The following is a 10380-nucleotide window of genomic DNA, read 5'->3' on the forward strand; positions in this document are numbered from 1 at the left end:
GATTTTCTTATCCACGGGAAAGGTTTTATCTTAAAAGATGATGCCGATAATCTATATAGGGAGGTTGATTCTACGATTTCCTTGGAGTGGAATGACTCGCTCGATGAAAGATCAGACTTTGAGGAGGAACTGAGGTCCGGCGCGGACAGTACCGGGAACGACTTTCGGCTCCGTCGACTTTTTTGTGCGACAATTAATATTTCCCGTTCTCTGTTGGCTTTTCGCTTTGGGTTTCTTTCTTCCACCTTTATTTGGTACCAAAGTTCCTGCACCGAAATCACTGTCGTCGCTGTAATCGTACGTAGCGCTTGTTGAAGTTGAAAGTTCGCTATCAGGATGTGAAGCACCGTCGACCAGTAATTCCAACAAAAAGAAAAACACTAAAAAGTATCAAGCAAATCGCGGCGGGAATAAAAAAAAGAAAGCAACAAAGACGCTGACAAAAAAGGAACTAGACGAAGTTATAATGAAACTAGAGGGTAAACGTCCCATGTGCTGGAATTTCGTATCGGAACAGCTTCGTAAACAACCAGTCATGAAACATTTGGAAACCCATCGAAAGCTTATCGAGGAAATACTCGAGGCTCCCTATAACGAGCTGCGAAATCTGGTGAATCACATGTTTTCGGTTTACATGGAACATGTATCTGCAGTTGCAGAGGAAGCAAAGAAAGACCGCAAACTTCATTTGACATTGCGCTGGATGAACACTCTAACAAGCTATTTGGAAGGTTCATCAAAAAATTCAGAGGTATGTGCTCTAGTGTTTACCGACTTGTCCATTAAACATTCATCCGCTACAATTCGGGCCGTGACAGGAATTATGCACTCTCTTGTTTACGACTTCGCCCAGTCCGAATCGTACAATCTTGCTAAGCCTGTAGAGGTTCAGCAGAGCATTTTACCAGAGGATGATGTTACTTTGTACAGAATGTCAGGGGCAGCTCTCTGTCAAATGATTAAACTAAGAAAAGTTACCCTGTCAGCAAAGAAAGGCAAGAGAAAGGTCACTTCGCAAAGCAGGATTGACATGGAGCTTGAACTGGATATTTTGGAGAAACTTAAAGAATCTGACAAAAGCAGTCTTTCTCAGGCTCTAAAACTGCTTGATGAGGGTAATTTGACTTTTGTGAAGAAGGATTTTCTTAACTTTGTTAGGGATGCTGATTTGACAATCAGAGAATACGTGAATGAGAGGAAACTAAACAAGCACAAAAACAATTTTCTTGTAAGTAGTTCACTTTAATGTGTATAATGATGAGCAGTTGTTAAAATCTTTCAAATGGTCAATAGGAAAATGTGAAGCATTAACTACAACTTATCCTTCTTCTGTAATTAATAAGATACACATGTATACCGTGATATGCTTTACAAACTATGTAACACAAGAACAAAAGAGTTCTTCAGAGGAAAATTTGAGAAGGACTTGGCCAAATCTGGTAAAGTTGTTGAAGCTGGTCAGTCACTGAGAGACAACTTAAAAACATTTAGTATTACTAAAAAAAGGTAGACTATTAATTTTCATGTAAGAAGTATGGAACTCTAAGATGTTATATGATCACACAGGTCAGGACAAAACATACCAGAATTTTTAAGGTTAGAGAAATTTTGAGGGCTAAAGAAAACAAACTTATAAGGGAAGCCTGGCCCTAATTTCTAACCCAAAAAACATTTACACTCTTTACTTCAGTTTTTTAAGGTAAGTATCTCTAGTAAAACTAAATTTTCTTTCAGTCAGTTCAGGTATGTGATGCTCCTGATCTGCATGTGTGATCTGCATGTGTGATCTACATTGAAAAATTCCCTCCTTTAACACCTGTCACATTCTACCCAGCCACCAGAGGCTACAATTTGCCTGTACAAGCTGTGGCATACCTGTGAAAAAATTGTCTTTTTGCAAGCCAAGTCATACAGCAAAAATGTAATTGCTTGCAGGGGCAAGCAATACATGACCCTTAAAAACTCTTACATGTTAAGTTTAATGTACTGTTATCCCCATTCACTAAAGTCAAAGAACTTGGATTAACTTTTATGGCAAAAGGCCTATGTGCAATCATAAGAAACAAATGTAAGAGTGCACAAGCCTAGATTTTCATTGAAGAATTTTTGCATCACCCCTGAGTACTAATTTATATACAATATCACGACAGCTACCCTGTCCATGGGGTGCATAGCCTACCATGGCTCCACGCTGGCCATAGGAATGGGAATCTACAATTGCAATGGCTTCTGTCTCCCAAATTAGAACTGCCACAGTGTGGAGGCTAGAGATCATAACAGCCACTTGCTTCTGTTGCCAGCTTGCCCTTGCTTGCAAAGTGGTGATCAGAGGTGAAAATCTCCTGATCGCAAATCAAACCCAATGGCTTGATCTTAACTTGAAATATGAAGATCATCTCCACAGCTCTCCACAGCATCTTCTATGTCAAGATTTCTAGCCTCTCCATCAAACAGCAGATCATGCAGAGCATTTCCTTCGAACATTGCCTGAACCAGTACTTCAAACCACTGACTTGGTAGGGTGCTTGCATTTAACTCTGGCAGACCATGTTTGCCAAACAGCAAAGCAATAAGGGTACATGCATTACTTCCTTGACGGCCACCAACAGTTGACTGGCTAAGTTTACCAGAAAGGGAAAACTGCTTCAAACCAGTGATGCCAAAAGGATTGTACACCAGACGAACTGAGTAAGATGATCTTCATCCAGAATTACCACTTGTACTTATGAGTGACCCTGATACAAGGATTACATCATCCCTGTACCCACACTCAGAGTTGCTGTTGGCAATAACTTCTCTTCCAACTATGATTCTTGCTCTGAATTACCCATAATTGCTGGCAGAGAGGTTACCGCCAGCAGCAAATTTGAGCACACTAAATACAGACTCGATGGAGCTGCCATTTATTCGCAGGGGGCTGACAAAATAGCCTGGATATTCTGTATTAAACCACCTGCAGAACTGCAGGAAGCCATAAACCATCAGTCTTAACAGGTCCCATGTCTGACAAGGGAAACAACATTTTATCTGTCACTTCTGTGTAAATTATAATTCTATCAGAAAGAAATCATTTTCACACCAGAAACCATAAATATTATCACTTTTTTACTATTACCTGGTCAACTAAATGATTTGGTATTTGTGCATGCATAATCACTTTCACTTAAACACTTAAGTCAATTAAAATAAAGATAATAACAATAATTAGACATTGTACCTGCCATGCCAAGAACTTTCTTTGTCTAGCTTTCTTGCTGTTGTCCGGATACTCTGCAGGCAAAAAGAGTGCTTGAATAAATGTTTAGTGCATATGTTACAGATCAAATTTGATTTTTGGATAGGTAATTTTGATTTAACCTATTGACTCTCAATTTCCTTTGTTTCCTAGCCCTACAGCTGTAATTCATGAATAATTAGGGGTAGGAGACAAAGTAAATGGATAATCAATCATGACATTAAAAGAATTTAACCTGAAATCAAATTTAACCTGTAACACATGTAAAGTAAATATGCTTGCCCTACAGATCGAGTGGTACAAGGGAGATGCATTTATCTTCGAACTAAAGTGAGCAATTGAAGGACATTATTAACTTCATAGCAAAGAAATAAAAGTATTTTATGGTCCAAAAACAGAAAAATATTCTGCAACCACTTTATTTACTGAGTCCCAACACTTGTTAGTATTTGAACACTAACACTATATATAACACTAACTTATTAGCCAATTAGCCACTTTCCTCACCAATGTTTTGATGACATGTATGCCATTCTTTGAAGACCTGGAAGCCTTTCTCAATATTCTGCACAACACGTTGGTATCTCGGGGTAACAGTCATATGACTTGGTATCCCTTTCTCGAAAATGAGATGGCAAGCCTCCACGTAGTTGCCAGTCATCTCTATCTCCGATGCATCAGCAGGGGGTGGGTCTATCCTCGCACGTTCTTGGAGAGCACTGATCATGTATTGTTGCTGCAGGTATGGCAATAGACAGATACTCAGACACATTGCTCAGAAAAGAATGGATGCTAACTTAATGATACATACACTTATTTTTTTGAACCCTTTCACCTCATATGCACAAACAAAGAAAAAGGCTGTTGTCAATACATTTCTTAAAGCATTGGTGGAGAGTATTTCTTAATTTCGTCACTTGGTCCTGACTTAATATAAGCAACACATCCCCATTTAAAAATGTACTTCACTATTTAAAAATGCACTTGACATTTGAGGTATCTTAGTTCCTGAGTGAGCCAATCAGATCTCAAATGCATTTTTAATGAGTTATCTGGGAACTAAGTTCCTGTGTCAACCAATCAGATTTGGTTTGCAAAATGGACTTTGCTCTTTAGGAACTAAGTTCCTCAATAAACCAATGACATGGAAGAATACATGACATGACATTTCTAAATTAAGGTTTGCCTGTTTTATTTATGTCAACACTAAATAGAGCAGACAACAATGTTACACTTTGGAAATGAGTCGAATACACGATGGTCTACACGGCAACGAAAAGGCATCTGATACTATACAATTCTGTAAAAAATGCCACAACGGTTTTGCCGCGCTTTTTACCAGCGCTAATACATAATCTTATTAGAAGTTTTCTTGTGTAGTATCGCTAAGTATTTTTACAAGTTGTACCGTAATTTGACGAGCCCGCAGGGCGTGTGAAAATACAAAAAAGGAGTAAAAATACTCAGCGATACTATACAAAAAAACGGCTAATAAGTTATTTATTATCCAACACGCCGAACTGTTGTCTATGTTGTTAAGTGCGGGTGAATTTCGCGGATATTTATTTACGGAGAATGCGTGACAGAAGTATGCGAAGCGGTACCAAACTGGCGCGTTGTTTTGTTGCTGTTTCTATTTTCTTCAATGACTTAAAGGAAGAAATTTCCTGGACGTCGAGCTGTTCTTCTTCGTTTGATTCATCTAGTAAACTTGGATCTATATTTGTCAGCCATTCTGACTCATCGTCGTCGGATATTTGATTCAAATTGTCTTCCGTTTTGTTTTTCCTCATTTAACTACAAATCCACCATTCTTCGCTTGCGCGATGCGAGAAAATCTGTTTAACCGATACTGTAGATTACAAATACCGGGTGACATTTGTACTCAACCAATCGTTTTGTAACATTTTCAACGCTGCAGTGTAGGTATAAAGGGCAGAAATTACCTCTCCTACGATTAAAATGCGTTGTTTATTTTGTTTCGGAAAAGTATTTTGCTACGCTTCAATGATCTCGTCTCGGATTGGTCAAAAACTGACAGGTGTATTCGAGCGTGGAAATGAACTTACAGTTGCGAAATGAGATGCAATCGGCGTTGAGTGTTTTGCTCTTCCTCTTCTCTCTCGGGAGTTAAGAAAATCTATTTCCAAAGGAAGATTAGGCAGATCTTCATCGGCTTATTCGCTTGTTGCCATGTCTAGTCTAACTTTTTTACGGAAGTTTTTGCCGGTTTTTAATGAAAAATGCTGAAGTCACTCGCGCGAAAAACAGTGTCGCGAGGCATTTGACATCACTAGCGTGAATCACTGGGAAGCACGCTCGCGCAATGGTTGAGTTTGATTGCACGACTCTTACAAGCTATGTTATGATAAGCAACATAAACCGGTCTAAAAACTTATCGCAAGAGCAACATTGCCGGGAGAGGTTGTTTTGACTGGTGTACATCACCATTTCAAAATGTACTTGACATTAAAGGTAACTTAGTTCATGAATGAGCCAATCAGATCTCAAATACATTTTTCATGAGGTCTTTGGGAACTAAGTTCCTGTGTCAACCAATCATATTTGGTTTGCAATATCAACTTTGTTCTTTAGGAACTAAGTTCCTCAACAAACCAATAACATGGAAGAATATATGACATGTCATTTCTAAACTTTAAGGTTTGCCTGTTTTATTCATGTGAATACTACATAGAACAGACAACATTTAACGATTGGTTCATACGTCAGCGTGCGTTCATCGAGATATGAAGCACGCAGGAAGTTTGGAGAGCACGAAAGATGCCTAAGAGTTGCTCGAGGCGTATTGCCGTGAGTGGTTTTGCCGCGCTTTTCATCAGCGCCGATATAGTTAAAAAGCGATCATATGAGTAATGTCTATCCGGCGGTTTTCATGTCAAAATTAACTTGCCAATTCTCTTCTTTCGTTGTACAAAACTTTGTACCGGCAATGATAAAGAACATACAATCGAATTACACAGTTTATAACATGGGCGGTGAAATTTTGCATCCGAATTCCGACGCGAATAACGGACAACACTATCTTAGAAGTGTTTGTTCAGTGACGCGAATCGTGACGGCGCTGATGCCGAGTCCCGTTTCCCGTTGTTTTTCTCTTTTTCTACCTCAGTTAAGAACTCTAGTTCTTAAAGGTAAACGTCTCTCTAGAGTTTGTTGTTAAGTGAGGAAAAACAAAACGGCGGACAATTTGAATCAAATATCCGACGACGAAGAGTCAGAGTGGCTGACAAATATAGATCCAAGTTTACCAGATGAATCAAACGAAGAAGAACAGCTCGACGTCCAGGAAATTTCTTCCTTTAATTCATTGAAGAAAATAGAAACAGCAACAAAACAACGCGCCAGTTTGGTACCGCTTCGCATACTTCTGTCACGCATTCCCCGTAAATAAATATCCGCGAAATTCACCCGCACTTAACAACATAGATAACAGTTTGGCGTGTTGGATAATAAATAACTTATTAGCCGTTTTTTTGTATAGTATCGCTGAGTATTTTTACTCCTTTTTTGTATTTTCACACGCCCTGCGGGCTCGTCAAATTACGGTACAACTTGTAAAAATACTTAGCGCTACTACACAAGAAAACTTCTAATAAGATTATGTATTAGCGCTGGTAAAAAGCGCGGCAAAACCGTTGTGGCATTTTTTACAGAATTGTATAGTATCAGATGCCTTTTCGTTGCCGTGTAGACCATCGTGTATTCGACTCATTTCCAAATTGTAACATTGTTGTCTGCTCTATTTAGTGTTGACATAAATAAAACAGGCAAACCTTAATTTAGAAATGTCATGTCATGTATTCTTCCATGTCATTGGTTTATTGAGGAACTTAGTTCCTAAAGAGCAAAGTCCATTTTGCAAACCAAATCTGATTGGTTGACACAGGAACTTAGTTCCCAGATAACTCATTAAAAATGCATTTGAGATCTGATTGGCTCACTCAGGAACTAAGATACCTCAAATGTCAAGTACATTTTTAAATGGTGAAGTACATTTTTAAATGGGGATGTGTTAAGCATACTAAAGTAGCGTGTACTGAGTGTATTTATATTGTATTTAAATTATTGAGAAAAAAAAAGGTAGACTAAATACATACTTGCATAATTTTTGCAGGAAGTACATTCAAACGAGTCCAGCTATCTCGGTGAACAAAGCTATACTTAAGCCCTGGCACTCGTCTTCCTAGGTTCTGCTGAACTCTTTCCTGGTCACATTCATATTGTTGTATGATGGGCAGCCAACCAAAATCAATACCATCCTTTTGGAATGATTTTGAACCACTTGGTCTAGAACTGTACAATGCAGCAATGTTGCTTTTAAGCTGAAATACTTTATTAAAAAAAGGATTTTTAATAAACTATTTTTAACATTTTTCATTCATGAAACTACATCATTTTAATCAAATTAGGTAATAAAGGAGTCTTGGTGCAAATATATAAACATTTGTATAAAGATCATTTTCTTTCGATGAGATTGCATCACTCTGTAGCATGACACATTTTTACCAAGTAGTCACTCTTTAAGTAAATCTGAGAAAGATTCACACAGGGGACTGGAGGCGATGAAATTCAACTGTTGGTATTTCAATAACATAGGGCCTTTTCCAAAACTAATGATTGTCTCTCATTCATTCAATCAATAATATAATGAAATTGAAAAAATATCTCTATATTAAGATTCAATGTTATAAACCTGGTGTGATGGGCAAATGACAGCAAACACTTTCTTATCTTTGCTGTCTTCATATGGATTATCAAAGAATGCTGACACAGAAAATGGGTCTTCACCATTTGCAAGGGGGAGTTGCTCGTGTTTATGGCCACAAAGAAGTTTGATCAGGGCAAGATTTGATGATGCTTCATCACACACCAGTATACAAACATGGAAATCATACAATGTGAAGGCCTGGATTGTCCTCATAACACATTCAAGGAGAAATTTGTGGTCCCATGAATTTGCACAAGTGAAATAAGGACCAATAACATGAAACTTTGACGTTAAATCTCTCCACAAAAATTGAAGGTTATATGAGGGTTTCTGTTGATCGTAATCCCCTCCAACACTCATATACACATCGTGTAGCCAAGGCAATTCCTCTGAACTCATAGCATAGCCCCTAATGGTCCCATTCATTGAATTCCAAACAATCTTTGACTGCACCTGTGTTTCAAGTAAAGTAAATTCTTCCAGGTAAAATCAGCTAAATTAATTAGTGCAACGTTGCTTCTAATTGAAGTAACTGTTAAATTGCTTGCACTAAAGATGATTGCACTAAAGCAATGACTTAATTTTTGGTTCTGTCCTGTGTTTAACTTTTGTCAATTTGGACATACAGAAATTCATAGTTTTAATTTTCCACACTTACTTACCTGAACTTTACAAGTGTAAAGATTTTCTACTGTATAAAAATTTTCTTTAAATAGAGCCTGATATAATTATAAGAAAAACAAAAGAAAAAGACCCAGAAATACATGAACCAGCAGCTATATTAATTTATTTCCACTTATATTAAGACTTCATTATGGTTGCTTTTACTAGCCTTTGTCTTATCAAAAACCAGGACACCAATGCCCAATGGTCTTTTCTTTCCTGTATCAACCTGTATTTTGGTGAAATTTTCATATTCTTGCCTTTGATGAGCAATGTAGTCTTCATGGATCCCAGGCCCATCAGCATTTTTGCTAATGATACATTGAAGATATTTGGTGCACGGTACTTGCTGGATGCCTAGGTCTCGAACAGCACGAAATGCTGCTGGACTTCTGGCATGGATAGCAAGAGCTATTAAATAAAAGAAGTGAAATTACACAAAATCATTTATGTACAGTACATTAAATTGTATAAAACACAAATTATATGGTCTCCTTTTTCCTTTTACGTGTAAATCAAGAAATAGACCAAGAGTTTTTTTCTGTGTTTATGACACATTGTCAAGCAATTTTTTTTGGTTGTTTTTGTTCTGATATTTGGACTCTTGTGTACAGGGCAACCCTATGCTAGTAAATTCATGCCTTTGATGCATGCTTCTGACAAAAATTTCTCTGCCGGGAAAAGCATCTGAAAATTAATTAAATAAAAAACTTACCAACTCTTATCTTTGCAGACGACCACTTATTACTTTGTCTTCCAGTTTCTAGAACAAAGAGAAAGAAATGAATCGACGGTTATTACCTTAGTTCAGGGGACTGACATAAACAGAAAAAAAATTATTTATGCGCATGGCCTACATATAAATTAACCGGATAGCAAATGAATATTCTTTTCTTAAAATCGAAAAAGAACACTCTGCTTTAGACAGATACATTTACTTATTGCCAACCTTCATTCATCGTACATAGGCTATATATATATAGTTAAGGCAAAAGGAAACGCAGCGAGCTGTGATGAGCGTCTTTTAAGGTTCCGACCGATGATTTCAATTTAAAAGGGTGGCATACTGAGTATCACTTTACTTGTTAATCAACTGATATCAAAGAGTATTTTTCACTGATTGTACATTTGTACATTTGCGTTAATTTGTTTTACAAACTACTTGCTTTTACAACCACACTTTGTTTTTAAAATAGTATGAAAGAAATACGACTCTTTGAGTATCATACTGTAACTGTGGTGAAATATGGTAATGAAATGATGTTTATTTTGTGTTTTTGAAAAAAGGAAACTTATAACTTCTTAACATACTAGTCTTGGCCTGGTCCTTGAAAAATGATCCCTTCTCCATTTGCCACATTTCACGGATAATAGCTCCAGTACCGGGCTTGTGATTGTCAGCCTCTTCCACTACTTTCGCTAAACCTTCTTGCCCTTCATTGCACGATTCAATTGACTGAACTAGTTTCACCAGCTCGCTATTCTGTTGTTGGTTGACTGTCACAGATGTTCTACTGATCATTCGCTCCGCGATTCTTATGAAATTCTTTCGCTCTTTTCGAACGTTCTCAAGCCTCATTTTTTGGCTCTCCGGGCTCAAGAAGGACAATCTAACTTTGGACGACGCCTGCTGTCTTTCAATGCGCTCTTCTTCTAGCAAGCTCGTTCTTCTGTCACGAACAACAACCATTTGTCTCCTCGCAAGTCTACACTCGCTGCATATGTCGCACATCTCGTCCGCCAAATCCAGCTT

General features: G+C 37.7%; 1 long non-coding RNA gene and 1 pseudogene across 2 annotated transcripts in view; both read right to left on the reverse strand.

Moving 5' to 3' along the window:
* Positions 1-2043: 2043 nt before the first annotated feature.
* On the reverse strand, positions 2044-8616 carry LOC148726923 (uncharacterized; annotated as a pseudogene). The gene is made up of 5 exons (XR_015989742.1): positions 7950-8616; positions 7354-7578; positions 3743-3971; positions 3218-3270; positions 2044-3003 (listed from the first exon to the last, which is right to left on the reverse strand). The product of XR_015989742.1 is annotated as an uncharacterized LOC148726923 (transcript).
* Positions 8617-8969: 353 nt separating this feature from the next.
* Positions 8970-10380, reverse strand: part of LOC148726924 (uncharacterized) — a 9216-nt gene continuing 7805 nt past the window's right edge. The window contains exons 2-3 of the long non-coding RNA XR_015989794.1: positions 9343-9390; positions 8970-9038 (exon numbers count right to left, since the gene is read on the reverse strand). This is a non-coding gene — a long non-coding RNA (uncharacterized LOC148726924). The remainder of the gene's footprint in view (positions 9039-9342; positions 9391-10380) is intronic.

The sequence above is a fragment of the Stylophora pistillata genome, chromosome 7 (genome assembly GCF_964205215.1).
Source record: "Stylophora pistillata chromosome 7, jaStyPist1.2, whole genome shotgun sequence".
Lineage (NCBI taxonomy): Eukaryota > Metazoa > Cnidaria > Anthozoa > Scleractinia > Pocilloporidae > Stylophora > Stylophora pistillata.